Source organism: Periplaneta americana, chromosome 8 (assembly GCF_040183065.1).
Source record: "Periplaneta americana isolate PAMFEO1 chromosome 8, P.americana_PAMFEO1_priV1, whole genome shotgun sequence".
Classification (NCBI taxonomy): Eukaryota; Metazoa; Arthropoda; class Insecta; order Blattodea; family Blattidae; genus Periplaneta; species Periplaneta americana.
In genome coordinates this window covers 154,130,516-154,150,972 of record NC_091124.1, presented here as the reverse complement: position 1 = coordinate 154,150,972, position 20,457 = coordinate 154,130,516, and positions in this window count along the sequence as shown.

The window sequence follows — 20,457 nt, the reverse complement described above, 5'->3', positions numbered from 1 at the left end:
TGGATTATAAACATCGACCAAGTTCCAAAACGGAATAAGTTTATTTCTAATACTTCGGCAATTAACCTGCAGTAGTCTTAGTAGGCCTGTCCTTACTTGAACATTCTGAATCCCCGTGGCACCTCGCCGTCACTGCAGGTCTACGCCGCCCGCGGATAGGTCTTCGACCGCACCCCCGCTGACCGCCGGTAGTCCCACGCCCCCGCCGTCGGCTGATGGTCCTTCGGTGCCGCTGCCAGCTGATGGATCCTCGATCCCGCCGCGCCATGTTGTAGTAACTACCCGCGCGAAGAGGGATCCCATGTCTGCAGCCCCCCTCCGATTTAGGTGGATTCCGTCTCTTCCGAAGCATCTGTCGTCTATCCAGGAATTTGGATCGACGAATTTTAACGTACCAACGCTCTACCACTGAGCTACCCGGGAACTCTAACCGACACCGATCCAATTTTTCCCTCTATATTCACAGACCTCATTGTGGGCTGACAACCGTCAAGCAACCAACTTCGAGTGCACAGTAACTCCGTGTGACTTAAATTGTGGTTTTCTGTTAACGAACAGTGACGTGTATTATGCAAATCAAGATTTCAGGTATAACTCCCTGTAAAGTTGATTTGAATAATTTCGAGGGAAAAATTGTTCCGGAGCCGGGTATCGAACCCGGGACCTTCGGTTTAACGTACCAAACGTAACTGTGTATCAGTTCATAAGGTAAGTCAGTAAAAATACTATAAAACTGGGCAGTACAGAAATTAGTGCAAGCTTTTCATGTCAGATAAACAATCATGAAATCGTTTTAGTGATTAATGAATTCATTATGTCTAGATAGTGCAAGAATGTTAATGTTTCGCTGATCATAACGTGTAAGAATTAAGATGGACCTGGATGATGAATTTATTAATATTTTTATGCTCGACCATGCCGAAATGTAGTAATTATACACCTGGTAGCAGTCCTTTAATGCATGTCATTAAAGTACACCTATTCATTAAAGTTCAGGTTTCCGATTATTCTCGGATATGCAATCGAAAGACAACGAGGGAAACGTCACGGAAGCTGGAAATTCAATACTGTCGCAGAAGGTTATGTTCTGTTACTATAATAATTAGCGTTAATTGTAAATAATATTCAAATAAATTCAATTTGTCATCTCGTTTTTCAATTCTAAATCAATTTCCAGGTTATATCAAAATTAGTTCATGTTATTCTCTAGATTACATCAAGGTCAATGACATTATTGTTCCTCGGAAAAAAATCAATACTTTCGCGTCTGCACACATATCACAATTTACGAGCTATGCACAAGGTCACTTCCGCTCTTCAGTCAGATGCGAATAAAATGAATACTTCTGAATAATTTCAAGTTAGAAATATGGTCGAGCATAAAAAGTCGTATGAAACTTGCCTTTAATGGTAATTAAGACGCTCGTATGAAAATTATGAAACTCTCGCTTGCGCTCGTTTCATAAACAAACATACTCGCGTCTTAATTACTATCATTATAGGCTCGTTGCATAATGTACTATTTTGTAAATAAAGCTTGCATCATTATAACATCTATAAATCCAGGGTCATGGTGTTACTATAATGATTATGGGCTAGTTTAAAGTACGACTAGATCACAGAACAGAGTAATAATAATAATAATAATAATAATAATAATAATAATAATAATAATAATAATAATAATTACCTCTGATTGAGGTTCTGGTAGATATGTAGACCTACATATATTATCAGGCTGTACATCTCACTTGACGATGTGTAAGAGGAAGAACAATTGTTTGTCTGCATCTGAAGTGTGATTAGTGTAATATGTAGCTAATCGGTATGTATGCATTGAAGAGGGAAAGGAACTGGCCAACTTACCCCATTATTTCCTGGTCTAGTTGCCTCATGAGTGATGTCTTATTGGAGTTACTTATGAATAGAGCCCGGATTTTACATAATATGAAAATGAGAAATATGTATATAAATATGTAGCTAAAAATGGCATAATATGTAGATAAATATGTAATAAATTAAAAATATGTAACTTAAAATCTGGACTTTATTAGATGTATTTTTGCATAGTGATAAGAAAACCGAAAGAAATTAGGTATACAAATGATTCAAACTTATTTAATTATTGTTTGGAGGCGTAATTAATAATTTATTACTTTTCCACATTTTCTTCGATTATCGATTGCCTTCTGTGTGTTACAATGTTCTTATAAGTAGAAAACGATCTCTCAACTTCACACGAAGAAACTGGAGCGTATTTCAGATGAGGAATGATACTCGGAACAATGTTCTCGGCGTGTTGCACACACTTACCTTTAAGTATTCTGGATACAGTGAAAAAAATTGTATATCCTGGGTTCTTTTTCAGTATATATTAAATTTTACTGAAACACACTCACCGATTACTCGCTCGCTGGTTAACAACACTGCTACAAATTCTGATGCGTTTTGAGAACAAGAAAGGAAAACGTATGAAACGAGTCATTGTTGGCGGCAATTTAGCTTTGAATGTAACGAGAGTGTACAAGTAGCTCAATAGCGTTCAAAGTATTTTTTCTTTCTTGCTACGGTATTGATAATTCAATATAATCGCAAAATAAACCGAGAGATTATTATTATTATTATTATTATTATTATTATTATTATATTATAAATTATTATTTATTATATACTCTGCAATAATGTTAAAGTTTGTAAAATTATTTAGTAGGTTGTGAAATATGTAATATTATACCAAATATGTGAAAAAATGTAAAATAAAATTTATGGACAACATTTGTGTATTTCGTCAACATTTGCCTTTTATTCGTGCATAGATATGTAGAATTAAAATATGTAATTACATAAAATTTGGGCTCTACTTATGAGGTTCAAACCTGTCTTCAGACAGTTGACTAAATAATAATAATAATAATAATAATAATAATAATAATAATAATAATATGTACTGGGTCAATAACCCTTACGAATTTTTTCATATACTAAACGAATTATTTTCGTGATTCCCAGAATAAATTATTTATCGCTATGTGATTATAGATCTGTTATTACAGAGCCTTCTTCAGTTACAAGCCGTACGTCGGCAACACTGTAATTAACTGTCACCCGGGGGCCTACTATCCAGAACACATGTTTGTGCTAATGTCGATTTTCAGTGTAAATTAATGTTACAATATAAGTGTGTGTCGATGGAATTACGTTCGCGGTCGTACCAAACGTTAATTGTTGATGTATTATAAACTAAGTGCGTGTTGGCCATAAAAACAAGACAATAAACGAAAATATGGCTGCAGTCTTTGGCAATTTTTACGGTTATTATTAATGACAAAATGATTGACAATTCTTCTAAATATTAAATATTGTATAAAGTACATTTTATAGTCTTACTTGTGGTTTGTGGTGTATCAGAATTCTGGCCAAATTGTTGGGTCTCGCCTGCTATATCAATAAAGTTACACTGTTGATTTTCAAGTTCACTGTAAACAGCTGTTTTGTGATCCCATAAATGTTGCAGTTTTGTTGAAGATTCGGAATGCCTGCTATACGTCAGAATTGTCTATATTTGTAGATGCATACACTCACTTTGTTGGTTTTCAAGGTTTGTTTATTAATATTATTTCTTTTGTAATAAATTAGTTATAAACATGTTTCTTTTTACTTCGTATTTACAGGATTTAAAGTTCACTGAGTTTAAGCTAACTGGCACATACTTAATATATAATGATGTGTTTTGTTACGTATTATGTTGAAGGTATGTTTCTTAATTTTTTCATAGATCTTTATACTTGTCCTTGGCCTATTTAAAATTATATTTTAGAACATTTGTAACAAATAATTTAGGATAACAGTATTGTTATGGTGATTGGCGAGGTTCAAACTAAAAGTGGCTTCCTGGGCATCTGAAATACTTATAGAAAAGAACGACAGATAATCACATGAAATTAAAATGTATATGATATCCTAGATCTTTCACGTCAGAGGTGAAACAACATAAAGCGGGAAAACAGTGTCAATTTACTAGCCACATAATGGTTAATTGATTGGAATAGGGTATTGCGAAAGTACGTTGTTATTTGATTTATTTTTGGTAAAAGTAACATTTTTAAGTATTTATTTATTTTCCCTTGTACCATCAATAAAAACACGTATGCTTTTAATGTTTTTAAAGTTATAAGTGGCTAAATGCAAGTACTTACGCGGTATTCTGAAACTCAAATAAAATACCATTTTGGATTCCGTAATAAATTACGTACATCAATACACTGAATCTTGATCATATGCATTAAGTTTTGTATCAATTAATGTCGAAAATGTACATGTGACAACGAAATCAAAGTACTGAAACGTCAGACGTCATGCCTTTATTTCGCCTCCGCCCGCCTCCACTCAGCGTTGCCAAACCTACCCATGCTCCGGCTTGTAACTGAAGATGGCTCTGGTTATTAACATCATTTTTCTGTTGGTCGTAGGTATCGGTGTGCAGTGAAAATATACATGCTCGATTGTTGTTAGATGTTGAAAAACATTGTTTTTCAACTAACGACTATGACAGATTTAAGTTGAAATCAGTTTGTCAAGCTTTAAATCAAGAAATGGACTGAATAATAATTCGAAAAACGAAGTCCCGAAAAATAATGAAGGCAATAGGAGATATATGTGAAGAATGAGGCAGGCTATGTCCTGTAACACAACAATGATATTATGAGGTCTATCTAGTTGCAGTGACCAAGCTTCCAACTGCACGAATGTAGGTAATTATTAATATTTTTATATCATTAACGCATTTTAGAGCGTTATTAAATTTAATTTTTATTTTTGCGAAATATTTCTAATAAATATCACTTAAATTTTATGATTAATTAGATAAATTTACGAAAAACTTTAGTTACAAATATATCGAAATCCTCAAAACCCCTTTCGTAGTATCAATTATGATATATCATTATTTTGTTTCTTTCAGTAGAATTTCTAGGGGATCTTGTACGTGAACTCAAGGAAAAATCATTATAAATCTTGTAATATTTACACCTCAGACGCATAAAATGATACAACCATAATTTGATGCAATTTTTACAGTACTTGTTATTGGCCTGTATAGGCCTAATATGGATGTTTTAGGATATTTTAACACAGACTATTCTTAAAGTACTTTAAAATTTACATATGTTTGCATGTGTGCACACATCTGAAAAACAAATTATGTAAGGAACTTCATTTTTATGATGGTTCTGAATAAGATAATATTTAAAACAGACAATTATAGGAGAGATTCTGTGATTAGTTATATTCAAAAAAATTTCATATGATTGTCAAAAATCACTCTAAATAAAACAGATAATAATACTGTAATAATACTTTAAAATCTGGCAATGGTAAAGGGTTCTGGTCCCTCGTTCTTATCATGTATTTCATTCTCCTTACTTGTGAGCCACTATCTACTGGATCGCATCGTTTTCACAGCGTTTTCTGCTACAGATGTTGTTGTGATGTTTATTGACTTTACTGGCTTTGAGCCAGAGGCCGTTTTACGCGCAGGATGCCCTCTCCAGCCATTGTACATAAATAACAATAAATATATATTTACATACTTATATGACACTATTTATGGCATAAGTGCCAGTAGGTGTGTGAGTGCGGTGATTGGCTTTTTATTTATTTTATTTTATTTTATTTTTTACTTTATTTTTTTTTTTTGTTTTAATTATTTTGGTGTAGGCCTAATTTGTTAATTTGGAATGCTTAAGGAATGGTGAACGGGACAAGAGTTCGGGTAAAAGATATCAGTTGATAGACAGCATTAAAGTATTATATGGGGAGATTAAGAGGGAAGCAAGAAAGGGAAATGCTGGGTTTGCAGTTAAAGACCTGCTCTTGGGCAGAACACTGTGCATACATACATACATTTTTGAGTTTCCCCTTCCGGTGGCAGAAGCGTCTGAATCGTTATGGAGACTTTCATGGTGTGGTGTTATTTTATTCATCTGCCTCTCTGTTGCTGTCGTGTGTCCTCTCAGACAGTATTCAAATTTCCAACACGTGTTTGTGGTTTTGTTTGTGTGTTTTAGTTTGGTGTTGGGGGCTGGTGGTAGTTGTAGAGGAGTTTCTCCAGTGTTGTTCTGTTGTTTGTGTTCGGGGGATTTGCGAAGATGTGTTGTGTATATACGCGATTTACTGCCGAATGTGTGTATTTCCTGTTTATGTTGTTTAGGTGTGTGAAGAGTGGCTTTGTTTTTGTGGTAGTGTAAACTGTGTTATTTCTGGTGCGTCTGTGCAGGTGGAAGATTTGGCGGAGAATTCTTCTTTCGCGTGCTTCAAATTTCAATTGGGTCGTTGGAGGGGCTTGTGCGAGGAAAATGGAGGGATATATGCATAGGGATCTAACCAATGCTTTGTATAGGTGGAGGAGCGTTTCGGTTATACAACCGGGTCGATTGATGCCACTTAGGTAGCTTATTGCTCTGGTGGCTGCATTATATTTCCTCCAGGTTTCTTTAGCTACTTCGGTCCAGGAGAGTTTGGAGGTGAGGGGTATTCCTAGATATGTGAGATTCCGCTGGAGTGGAAGTTGAGTGTTGGCTATTGTGATTGGGTTGTTCTGGAGGACCCGAGTCCGGAGTTTTGGGCGGAAGACGCATATCTGTGTTTTGTCTGTGTTGACTGTGATCCGCCACGTGTTGGTCCAATTTAGATACTGCCTGAGTGTTGCGTTTAGTAACTTCCTAGCGGAGGGGAGTCGGGGGTGACAGGCAGGACTGGGACTTTACGCGTAAAAAAGGTTATTCACATTTCAGTAAAATACGCGTAAATAATGCGTAATTGACATAATAAATGTATAATACGTAAAAAACCTCCAAGAACGTTTATTTTTACTCTCTCTTTGTTCAGGTTGTGATGAAAATTTACCGTTTGAATTGCCAACAAACCTATCTTATAACTCGAGGATACCAATTAATGTTAAACAATGGAGACCTTAAGAAGATTTTGTAGTACATACCGAAAGTGAAAAATTTATACACAGAACTATATACATGGCCAACGACCAACAAAATAGTAGTGACAGTGGAAGCGAAGATTGAAAAATTAAGTTTATTAATGTTCTGACATACAAAAAGTCTAATCAGCCATGTTTCCCAAATCTTTGATGATTAGTCATTTACCACATAAAATTTGCAAAATGATTACATTTAATGAATTATTATGTTCAAATCATAATAATTACCTTAAACTGTTATACTACAAAAAAGGCCTTTATCACTAAAATCGTTTATTTTTAAAACCCCACAAGTGACAAAAATAAAACTTTCGGGAAATCAATAAAAACTGTTTGGTTTAATTAATTTCATTTTAATTGTCAAAATGTATTTAACAAGTGATATTAGTTGCTAAATGTTACGTTTATTCACTATTAGTTGCGTTTTATGATGTATAAAGTCTCTCAAAAAATAAATTAGTTAGGATGTTATGGGGTTTTCCAACAAATAAACTTAAAGTAAGCAAAGCATTGCTATTTTTCTAAGTATTAGAATGAATGAAGGTAAGTATGAACAATGCTATAATCTGTGAAAAGTACAGCATAAAATAAAATAAAAAAATTCTGCTGTACACAGACATTTTTCTTATAAGGACTTAAAAGGAGTGAAGTAGGCTAATTGATGTTTATATTGTCAAAATCAATAAATGTTAGTTTATTACTCCATGTATAAACAGTTTTCTACATTACGTATTTTACATGTAAATTACACGTAAAATACGTACAGGTAATTTATTCGCCCAAGCCTGCAGACAGGTGATATTTTAATTACTGAAATGCTCCTTGGACCAAATGATCATATTTTAATTATTTGGATAAAATAAAAATTAACAAACTTTTCGAAGGAATTATGATTGCGCCGAAATTATCATTTGGTCCAGGGAGAATTTAAATAATTAAAAAATGACCTATCTGTAGAAGAAAAACGCCGTGAAGACGATGCGATCCAGTAGGCAGTGGCACACAAACAAGGATAAATGAAATATATGGTGAGAACGAGGAACCAGAACCCTTTACCACTGGCATTACTCTCTGTGGATCAATCCAGCATATCAACGAATACGAAACACAGTCCTTTCCTATCATAAGTTCTTCATAACTCAACGTATTACAACTTGAAGCAATGTGACAAAACTAAAGGGAACTGCTAAATGTCTCGTTGTATTAATCGATATTTTCGAGTTCGGTAGTAGCAGCTTAGAAGCAAGCATTCTCATGGGAATAGATAAAAAAGTTATTTTTTTTCTTCCAGCATGTTAATAATGTCAAAACAAGTGCTTGTACAAATTTTGGCTACACGAGCGCAACTACTAGGGCCGTAAAAAATACGTTTCCCTAGGGTCGTTTACAGAAATAAAACACTATTTCATAGAAAGATTTATTGGAACATATACAGCAATTGTTGAGATATTTTTTCAACATATTCCCCACCGGAATTGTGATATTAGTTATACGGGGATCAACATTTGTATTCCTGTATCGTAGACGTCTGCTGCCTGGGATCGGAACTAGTATGTGACAGCCGTCTGCACATCTCTGTTATGACAAAGTCTCAATTCCAGTGGGGAATATGTTGAAAATAGCTCAACATTTGTTGTAGCTGTTCCAATCAATTTTTCCAATGAAATTGTACTTTCTGTCTGCAAACGACCCTACAGAAACTTATTTTTTACGGCCCTCGCAATTGCGCTCAAGTGGCCAAAATTTGTACAAACACTTGTTATGATATTCTTAACATGATGGCAGAAAAAAAAAATTTATCTGCCCCCATGAGAATGTTTGCTTATTATCAGCACGAAACCCTCATTCCCACCTATGTAGAGCTTCATATATTTCTAACCATATCTATTATATGAAGGGTTCAGAGCCATAGTGGGGCAAGCACCATATATTACAAACTGAGAAAACAAGGGTCAAAATTAAGTGCTCACCATATGTCAATGAAACATAGAGCAAGCAATATTAAGTATGCTTATTAAAACTAAACGATATGCCAATCTTCATTAAACTATGGTATTCACTTAATTTTAATCCTTGCTTTCTCCGTTTTTAATAAATGGCACTTGGCCCACTATGGCTCTGAACCCTTCATATAATCTCGCCGGTCCACCAGCATTAAAGGAGTCTTGTTTGGTTGATTTGATTGAGTGACTGCTATTTATTCAAATCTCGTCTAAGTAAAACATCGGTCTCATGTCGCCAGGGACTCGAATTGTATACAGTGTGTAATCTTGCTGCATTTGTTCTAAAAGTCTCAGGTGTAAATCCAGATGCTAATGTAATTACACCTGTTGCAGGATGGAACGCAAGCGCGTCCTCAGCTTGTCCGTGGATTGGGAGCGCATGTTTAAGGACCCGGGGAGTCAGGAAAAATTGCTCATGCCTCCGCTCGCACCTAACAACCTACCTCTGGAGGAACGTCCGCCTACGACGTTTACCACGGGAAGCGTCTACATCGGTAGCTGGAACAAGCTGGGTATGTGCGGCAAGGGGATCTACCGGATGCCTAATAGTAAGTAGTTATAAACGACATTGATTTCATCAAGAGTCTGCTTCAATTATGGAGATATTTTAACCTGACGCTGGTCGCTATATAAGCATTTTGCTAAGTATCGAATTTAAATGACAATCACATCAAAATGGAAAGGGTTAGAAGTTTGTTCGTCTCTCTAGCTCAGGTATGCTCAAAATTGTAAAAGCCCCGATTACACGGATGATGCTGCACTGCATAACACACACAGTGTACGGACTGGGCTCCGCAACTACATTGCAGCACCGCCCGTGCCATAGCTCTTACACTCTTAAAAATACGGATAATAAACTGAATTTGAAAAAGGAAAGCGTATACATTGTAATATTCAGTTATTACATTATTTATTATATTTAATATAGTTACGATATTATTATATCATAGATAATGTCACTTTCATATTCCACCATACATCGAGGTCTATTCAACATCTGCTTTCTTTTCTGCAAGTAATCGGGAATCTATTTCCAACGAATTTACTGCAATGCGCTAAAGATGCTCATCGGGACCTATGTTTGGATTTAGTAACCTTCATTCTCGAAAATAGTTGTTAGTACCCACATGTCGAGGCGAAGGTAGCTAACATAGTGGCAGCGAATAAGCTCATCTTGGGATATTTCATTTTGTTCATTTTTAAAAATAATTCTATGCTTGTCAAGTCATTCTCTGCATTTAGTTCTGAATTTTACGTCACTTTGTAAATCAATTAACTCGTCCTGGAACTGCACTCTCATGGATTGTACTAAATTTACTATGAAAAGATTAACAAAAAGACTAATATCACTCTCCATACGTCTAAAATCACTAAATCTATGTTCTGTGAATTCACAATTGAGCTGTTCCAGTACAGAGATGTAATTAACTATATTTCATTCAGGCACCATACATCTCTTTACAAGTTCACCATGCGTGAAAGGTTTTTAGTGTCTTAGCTAATTTCCAACATACTACATAGGCTAACTTGCTCCAAAACAATGTTTCGCCTTTCATGAAGTGCTTTCAATTCTTGAAGCTGTAGTGCACGTTGCACCCCTGAAAAATTATTTATCAAAATATCTATTGCTGCTGGAATAAAGTCACCATATTAATAATAATAATAATAATAATAATAATAATAATAATAATAATAATAATAATAATAACAACAATGTTGGTGTATGAATGCATATTACAGAAAACAGCTTCCTTGTCACTTCGGCATGTTGTGAGTAGTAGAGCCTATAATGTAGTTTTATGTTGCTCAGTAGTATTCCTGACAGTACCTTACAACATAGTAGACACTTTAAGTTTTCACCGAACGCACAACAAAAATAGTCTTCATCCCACACTGTACGGAATGATTGTTTCCTTACAGAATGTTTTGACTGTGTCATTGTCCCGCACTGTTCGTGCGTTTAATAAGTACTTGAACTGCCTTCCGCAGTCATCCGTCGAGCTTCGAACGAGGAACAGCACGCTCTACATTCGAAGGTTGTGATTACAGAACGTAATCGGGAGTCAGAGAATGAGCATACGTGCTCTAGCTCAATTAATAAATGTTGACTATTACCTGCTACAAGAATTTTCTTCGAACAATTTACGGCAATCTGCAGACAAATTATTTGTCGAATAATTGTGTTCTGCAGGGGCCAAATTTTGCAATCATTCAATTGAATTTCTTGTTTTGTGTTGGAAATAAAATTTGTCGATTAGTTCCTATTCTTTCTCATATAATGAAGATAAATATTGTGACAGCGACGTGAGATTCGAACTCACGACCAGCGTCCCGCAAGAGAGAAGATCGCGCGGAGCACTTTGGGATGGCGCGCGGGCTTCACGGGGAAAGGGGAAAGGGGCCTACACGCGAGGGGAGGCTGCGCGCGCAGCTGCTACTTAACGCAGTGAATGTGGAACGACCTTCCCGACTATTCCAGAAATCCGTCGAAGTGGAAGACTCGCGAATTTTCGAGGCTACGTCGCTGTGGTTATAAATTACGGATGCGAAGGAACGACAGCAGTTTTCAGTTGATTAGTCAGCCAGTCAGTGAGAAAGCCAGACTTGTGTGCCGGAGTTCGACTCGAGTGTGCGTCCGCATCTGCGTCAGCATCCGAAGGCCTGAGTTCGAGTGCAGTGGACCGCAGTTGGAGGGATCCGAGTTCGAGCACAGTGAACTGTCTCTGAAGGTCTGTGGTTCGAGATACTGTGAACTCGAGTGACTGAGATAGAAGAACTGTGAACTGAGAACTGGTAGTTCTGATTTGTAAATAGTGCTTTGTAAATATTAGTTAAGATTAACAGTTCGTTGTTGTGCGTAATAGTCCAAGTAAATTGTCATTGTCGTCGGTGGAGTGCTATAACAAATACTGTGTTGAGTGAAGATCCAATTGTTGACGAGAGCGTTTAAGGTGAATTGTAGAAAGGAATTATTGTTGTGACGAATAAATTACATTGTTGTTACAATAAAATTCACAATATTAATACACCTACAAATGAAATTATGAATCCAATAGATGACGCTACATTTCAGGCTTAGAGGCCTGCGCAGACTAAGGCGAATGCGACTGCGAATGTGATCCTGAACTATTTGCGATCTTTTAGGCACACACCAACGCGAAAACTCCGCGACCAAACAGTTTTCTGAGGGCAGGATCGCGACGAACTTGGATCCTTCTCAATTTGAAGAAGAATGTGTTTTTGTAGCAGCAGCAGCAGCAGCCTTAGATTATGAAAATAATTGCAGTGATAGATGTATTGTAAACACTGAGATATCTTGTCAACTTAATGTACAGCGTGATAGCACAGAACATTATAAATCGAATATTTTTCTCACTATCCAGACCGTATTTTTTTCCTAATAGAAAGAAACGCTGCAGAATAGGAGTGCACGAAATTAACATGTCAAGAAAGATGACAAGACAGTTTAAGAATGTGTATCATCCATCAGTTGAGGGAAAATAAGGCAAACTGGGTGATAAACCCTACATGTGACCACCCAACTGACAGCGCAGGCCGCTTGCCCGCGCGAATTGCTCGCGTGCTGGTCTCTATCACTCCATTGCCATCCGAGTGTTGAACAGTTGGCGCTCGCTTTCGCATTCGCCTTGGTCTTCACAAGACTTAGCTCAGTTAAGATGGAATAATTGCTGTCAGATCTTTGTAAAATCAATGGATTATAATCCTATTCGGGTTTATTATTTCCTTCCAAAATTCCTGAATGCAGAAAATTCGCCAAGTAATTTACCCCTTCTTAAAAAATAACTCATAGACAGACAGACAGACAGACAGACAGACAGACAGACAGACAGACAGACAGACAGACAGACAGACAGACAGACAGACAGACAGACAGACAGACAGACAGACAGACAGACAGACAGACAGATAGATAGATAGATAGATAGATAGATAGATAGATAGATAGATAGATAGATAGATAGATAGATAGATAGATAGATAGATAGATAGATAGATAGATAGATAGAACTTTATTATCGATGGCATAATGTATGCATAGACATGGTCAAATATATACAATTACAATTTAATGTAAAATAAGTCAAATATAAAAAAAAAACATTATTCATTTCAACGGCCCATGCGTGCATCCTCAAGACTGTAGGGACACAATTTTATTAATTTCGTTTTTATATAATTCTTAAATTTCAGAGAATTTTTTGTATATTTGATGTCATCAGGCAAACTGTTGTATATTTTAATACCAAAGACCATATATGTTCTACTAATGTTTGTAAGGTGGTGAACTGGAATAGTTAAACTATTTTTGTTAAGAGTGTCGTAGGTATGGAAATCACAATTTTGATTAAAATCAGACAGATTTTTATAAATTAGTAGTAAAACATTAAAAATGTATAAACCATAAACAGTAAGAATATTATATTGTAAAAAATGTTCCCTACAAGAGGTCCTACTGTCAACACCCACTATGCATCTGACAATACGCTTTTGAGCAATAAACGTATATACGTTATAGTACAAAAACTAGTTTGAAAATAATAGCGCCTGGCAGTACTAAAGCAGGTATGGACATTCTTTCCAAAGAAACTATGTTGTGATCATCAAGAAAGTCCCAAGTCTTAAGAAAACACGTGCTCTCAATTCAGCTTGATATTTCACCCCTCTCAAAAAGTTATAACAGGAGAAATGCAATGCTGAGCTATCCTTAGCACAATTCCGATACTGTAAATAGCGACCTCTCCCGGGTTAAGACTGCTGATTATGTGTATGTACTTATTTTTTTTATTTTTAGTAGGTTATTTTACGACGCTTTATCAACATCTTTGGTTTTTTAGCGTCTGAATGAGATGAAGGTGATAATGCCGGTGAAATGAGTCCGGGGTCCAGCACCGAAAGTTACCCAGCATTTGCTCATATTGGGTTGAGGGAAAACCCCGGAAAAACTTGTCCCGACCGGGAATCGAACCCGGGCCACCTGGTTTCGCGGCCAGACGCGCTAGCCGTTACTCCACAGGTGTGGACTGTATGTATGTATGTATGTATGTATGTATGTATGTATGTATGTATGTATGTATGTATGTATATGTATATGTATATAGACAGACAATGAATGTATGCTTTGTGCCTCTTTACTTCGGAGTTCTATGGAGAATTACGGCATGTTGAACAGCTGCATTCAATGCAATCTATTAAGAGGGTAGGTTTAGCTTTGAGAGCTGACAAATTGACCATATGATATACTTTTCTTAGTATACATAGCTTTTACAGAGCTGAAAATTAATACACAAAAACCTTACCGTTCTTCAATAAATTAAAATAATCTTCAATCTTATAACATGAATTTAAATACATGCCAGTATTTTTAATTTACTCAGAATTACTGAAAGTGTGAAGATGAAGTTGATAGCAAAGAAGACTAATGTGGTAATTAACGTTGCGACGAAGAAAAAGAATTAGAGATAAGGACGAAGAAAGGAGAAGCAGAGGTAAAGATGACAAAAGAAAATAAGGTGAAGGCAATTTTATAGAAAACATTAAAACGAAGTAATCTATACTAATAATAAATCTGTGGCCGAAATGTTTCTGGTAATTTTCGATTATCCAAAAATAATTGGTCCTAACATATATCATTAACCACCCTGAAACCGAAAATCGCATTTTTGACATTTTTGTTTGTATGTCTGTCTGTATGTTTGTTACCTTTTCACGCGATAATGGCTGAACCGATTTATATGAAAATTGGAATATAAATTAAGTTCGTTGTAACTTAGATTTTAGGCTATATGGCATTCAAAATACTTTATTTAAAAGGGGGGTTATAAGGGGGCCTGAATTAAATAAATCGAAATATCTCACTTATTATTGAATTTTGTGAAAAATGTTACATAACAAAAGTTTCTTTAAAAATGATTTCCGATAAGTTTTATTCTTTACAAAATTTTGATAGGGCTGATATTTAATGAGATAAATGAGTTTTAAAATTAAAATAACGCCATCTAAGACGGTGCAATGAATTAAGAACAAATGACTTCGTCTGTAAGGGGCCTTGGACAACAACAATCGTAACAGGGGCCTTGGACATCAACAATCGAAAGCTATTAAACATAGCCTACAGAGAATGTTTCTGTGTTTGTATGAAGTAATATCAGAAGCTAAATTAACCGATTTGTATAATTAATTATTATTTCACCATTGGAAAGTGTAGTTTCTCTAGATGGACATAATGCTATAATGTTATTACAGTAACGTCTGAGTAAATCGAGGACAGGTAAGATTAAAATAGCTTCTTATGCACAGAAAATTTGATAGGCTATTTTGTACATTCGTTTTCTGTATTTCTTAAAATAATATTTATGTACACTCATTTTAATCTCAGAGAATTAACGAACAACGAGAGTGTATTGATTTAGTATGCAGGAATAGTACGTTAGCTTAGCAATCCATTATTTTATAATTCAAATTTTAACTATGCTCAATTGAATCGTGTTAAAATACATAAAATATATATGCAATAAATGCAATGCAAAAATAATTGGGTAATGAGCGAAGCAGATTATTGCGCTGTTGTAAAAGTTGTTCCCTGGATCAAACGTCCTATTTTAATTATGTAATTACTGTACCGGTATATTTATTTCTAACAGGTGCAGCGGAGCGCACGGTTACGGCTAGTATTTAATAAATGTCATTCACTCATTCATAGTGTTCTGCCCAAGGGCAGGCCTTTCCCTGCAAACCCAGCATTTTCCACTCTTTCCTATTTTTTGCCTTCCTATTTGTCTCCTCATATGATCCATATATCTTAATGTCGTCTATCAACTGATTTCTTCTTCTGCCCCGAACTATTCACCCGTTTACCATTCCTTCCAGTGCATTCTTCAGTAGGCATTTTCTTCTCAACCAGTGACTCAGCCAATTCCTTTTCCTCTTTTTTTAGTCAGTTTAAGCATCATTCTTTCTTTATCCACTCTTTCCAACACAGCGTCGTTCTTATACTATCTGTCCACTTCACACGCTCCATCCTTCTCCATATTCACATTTCAAATGCTTCTAGTCGCTTTTCTTTACTTCGTTGAAATGTCCAAGGGATAATAATTGGAGTAGATATAGAGATGACTATGTAAAATAAAATAAAGATGAAGAGGTAAGGGATGATAATTTGAGTAGATGTAGAGCGTCGAGATAGAAATTGAAGTGAAGATGAAGAAGTAGATGATAAAAGTGAAAGCTTATCTTGAAATTTAGATGAAAATTAAATAAAGCTGTTGCTTCGATGTCTTCCATTGCTACTGAAATAAAAAATCAACGTTTCTTGATTTCATCTCCACTTGAGGTGAATAAAGTGTAGGAAATCTGGCTAAAGAGAGCTCAAGCTACAGCTCTTTTGAATAGAGAGGATTTTTCCGATCTCTGGGGACGATATTTGAATGGCGTCATGTGCGTCAGGATTCACACGACAGCTGAACTGTGGCGAGAGGTGACAAACCAGTATTGAGTGATTTCATAGTCAGAGTTCACGGTGTCTCACAAGAGCAATGCCCAAGAATGTCTTCTTGGGAAGGGTACATTAGGGCCAAGTGAAAATAATAGAAGCCTGCAAAAAACGTGGTTTCATTATTTCCAAGAAAGGCATCTTCTGTGGACTTAATAAGAATGACAAAGCTCGGATGGGATTAATTTGTATCATCTCGGGGAGCGCGGCTTGTGGCGAGGGTGGATTTCTTGCTTTTTCTTCTCTGGAATTAATTCCATCCGAGCTTCACCAGTCTTATTAAGTACTTAGATGATGCCTTTCTTGCAAATAACGAAACCAAGTTTTGTGCAGGCTCCTATGATTTGACGTAACGTACTTGACATTGGAAAGGGTCGTAATGTACTCCTCAAAAAAAGGTTCAATTTTCTTGGGCATTACTGTGAGGCACCGTGCACTCTGACTATGAGATCACGCACTACTATTCTCTCCCTAGTTCAGCTGTCGTGTGACTCCTGACGCACATGACGTCATTCAGAGTCGTTTCCAGACTTCAGAAACAAACCTCCGTAAATCACAATTGTTTATCATTATATATAACGAAGGAAACTACAGAGTGTCGCAATAAAATAAATTTTCGATGACTTCTCTTTCTCTTGTGTGGCTGATGGATGTTCGTGGTCTTCCGGAATTGTTCTTATGGACATTCTGAACTGTTCCTCCATCTTAAAACTTAACTCGTAAATGAGTAATTGTGAGTCGCATTGGTGCATCTCATCGAAACTCATTCTACCGTTTTTGCACTTCACTTACGTTCTCCGTCCTTCAGTAGCACTCTCCTCGATGTTTAGTCTGACTTCAGCCATTATTTTAAGCGGTACCACATGAAAAAATATTAAAAAGTGAGTTAGTTATGAGCTATTAAAGAGTGTATACATTTTTGGGACACTCTGTATTATGAAGTAGAATATGTAGAATATTTATTGGGGATCATCAGTGCGGTTTTCGGCGTAATAGATCGACTATTGATCAGATTTTTTGTATTCGACAGATAATGGAGAAAAAATGGGAGTATAAGGGTACAGTACATCAGTTATTCATAGATTTCAAAAAGGCTTATGACTCGGTTAAGAGGGAAGTATTATATGATATTCTTATTGAATTTGGTATTCCCAAGAAACTAATTCGATTAATTAAAATGTGTCTCAGTGAAACATACAGCAGAGTCCGTATAGGTCAGTTTCTATCTGATGCTTTTCCAATTCACTGCGGGCTAAAGCAGGGAGATGCACTATCACCTTTACTTTTTAACTTCGCTCTAGAATATGCCATTAGGAAAGTTCAGGATAACAGGCAGGGTTTGGAATTGAACGGGTTACATCAGCTTCTTGTCTATGCGGATGACGTGAATATGTTAGGAGAAAATACACAAACGATTAGGGAAAACACGGAAATTTTACTCGAAGCAAGTAGAGCGATCGGTTTGGAAGTAAATCCCGAAAAGACAAAGTATATGATTATGTCTCGTGACCAGAATATTGTACGAAATGGAAATATAAAAATTGGAGATTTATCCTTCGAAGAGGTGGAAAAATTCAAATATCTTGAAGCAACAGTAACAAATATAAATGATACTCGGGAGGAACTTAAACGCAGAATAAATATGGGAAATGCGTGTTATTATTCGGTTGAGAAACTCTTATCATCCAGTCTGCTGTCCAAAAATCTGAAAGTTAGAATTTATAAAACAGTTATATTACCGGTTCTTCTGTATGGTTGTGAAACTTGGACTCTCACTCTGAGAGAGGAACATAGGTTCAGGGTGTTTGAGAATAAGGTGCTAAGGAAAATATTTGGGGCTAAGCGGGATGAAGTTACAGGAGAATGGAGAAAGTTACACAACACAGAACTGCACGCATTGTATTCTTCACCTGACATAATTAGGAACATTAAATCCAGACGTTTGAGATGGGCAGGGCATGTAGCACGTATGGGCGAATCCAGAAATGCATATAGAGTGTTAGTTGGGAGACCGGAGGGAAAAAGACCTTTAGGGAGGCCGAGACGTAGATGGGAGGATAATATTAAAATGGATTTGAGGGAGGTGGGGTATGATGATAGAGACTGGATTAATCTTGCACAGGATAGGGACCGCTGGCGGGCTTATGTGAGGGCGGCAATGAACCTTCGGGTTCCTTAAAATCCATTTGTAAGTATATGTAGAATATAAACGGAATAGAGGCAGATGGAAATGGACAGGGAGATAGAGGTGAAAGAAAGTTGGAGATGTGGATTTTTTTATTTTATTGGGTTATTTTACGACGCTGTATCAACATCTCAGGTTATTAAGCGTCTGAGTGAAATTAAGGTGGTAATGCCGGTGAAATGAATTCGGGGTCCAGCACCGAAAGTTACCCAGCATTTTCTCTTATTGGGTTGAGGGAAAACTCAACCAGGTAACTTGCCCTGACCGGGATTCGAACCTGGGCCACCTGGTTTCGCGGCCAGACGCGCTGACCGTTACTCCACAGGTGTGGACAGGAGATGTGGATTAACTTCAATGTAATGCTTCTTTAGATGACGACTACGACAGTTACATTCATGTGATTATGACGACGATGAATACGAGGATAGGCGAAGATCAAGAAGAAGCTATTAGTTTTTGTGACATGAAACATCAGTGGATACGAGTCAGACAAACTGATGATACCGTCATGTAGTTGAAATACTTTAAACCATTGGATAGAATGTCAACTACTCTGCATATATTAGCAACTCGGAAGTAGACGCAATATCATTAAGTAGTAAACGAAGAAGCAAGGAGGAGGTGTGAAGACTCCGTGAAACCAGAGAATTCGGAGTCAGACAAGCGTGAAGACAGCTGGTGGGTGAGTGACCGCACCGGCCGTGACCCCTGCAAAACGCATATATCGCGTTTAAACGGAAAGATTATGCATTTCCAGATGAAGTTATTTTCCTCAAGCACCCTTAAGGGGACCCAGACGTGAGTTTTCTACATTTTGAACACATATATTTTTTATTTTTTCTCTCTGCAAATATCAAAGATATCTACATAAAATTTTTCATGTAAATTTACCACAGCATAATGAATAAATATTCAAAAATACATTGAAATTTGGTACATATTTTGATCACACTACAAATCTTAAAATATGAAGAAAAATTAAAACAACGTTACATTAAAGTACCAATATCTCTCAAACTGATGCACCTAAAGCTATAAAATTTTGCATGATATTTGAAATTTATGATCTTATTTTTTTGCTGATTTTACATAAGGTAGGTGGAAAAACTTGCATTCCAGGAATAATTTTTATTCAGTAAGTTGATTAATTTATAATTATAAAATTTCATTAATTGATTTTTCATGTGAAATGATTTCAATAGTAGAAATTGTAAGGCATACAATAAGTTCCTCCTCATTCTTGATACAAGTAAATGATACAAGTACTTTAATGGAGCATTGTTTTATTTTTTATCCACAATTAAGATTTTTATTGCGAACAAATTAGTTAACCAATTTCAGTGTACATTTTTTAAAATTTATTAATTATGCTATTGCAAATTTACATGCAATATTTCATGTATTTGATGTATCCAGGGAGAAAAAATAAAAAGCATATATGTTGAAAATGTACAAAACTCACGTCTGGGTCCCCTTAAGGCTCATTCTAGCATGCCATACTTTTGTGTTTTATATATTTTTTCCTGGTTTCTTATATTATATTTTTCTTTTTATTGAATTAGAATTTTGCGAAGAAAGCTTTCCAGTCTCAACTTAACACTAGAAGGACGAAGGGGTCATTTTGACCCCTTTTCCATATTTATGAGCACATTACTTCTATGCTACATATCATACCAAATTGTGGCTCTATGACATTTCTTAATTTTACCAACATATTGGTCACCTGAAATCTGAACGTAGAAACTTTTATAGAAGTGGAGATATTAAA